The following is a 475-nucleotide window of genomic DNA, read 5'->3' as shown; positions in this document are numbered from 1 at the left end:
AGATATTTTAACAAATAAATAATAATACTAAAATGATTTAAAATGTGAGAATAGGGTCTGTGGAGATATTTCAACAGTTTAAGTGCTTGCCTAGGCCAGGACAAGGACCTGGATTCGATCCCAGGTACCATACACCTTGCCTGCCCTGCCACAGGTGTACCTAGCAGGCAAATGAAACTGGGTGTGGTGATGCATACCTATTATACCAGTACTGGAGTTACTGAAATAAGAGGATCACTATGAGTCTGAGCTGCAAAGTGAGACCCTGTACCAAATGCATGATATTTTTTAAAATGTGAGAGTATCTGGGGATATTTTGAAAAAAAAATATAATGAAAAATTAACCCTATAGTCCCCTCCCTCATTGTTCCCTAGAATACTAGAACCATATACAGTTACCAAAGTGTACAGAACAGCGGGTAAGGAGAACAATAGATCTCAGTAAATAGAAAAGGGAAACCCAATGACTCAAAAG

The sequence above is a fragment of the Octodon degus genome, unplaced genomic scaffold (genome assembly GCF_000260255.1).
Source record: "Octodon degus isolate 3935 unplaced genomic scaffold, OctDeg1.0 scaffold00172, whole genome shotgun sequence".
Lineage (NCBI taxonomy): Eukaryota > Metazoa > Chordata > Mammalia > Rodentia > Octodontidae > Octodon > Octodon degus.
The sequence above is the reverse complement of the archived record's forward strand: the minus strand, read 5'-3'. Positions refer to the sequence as shown.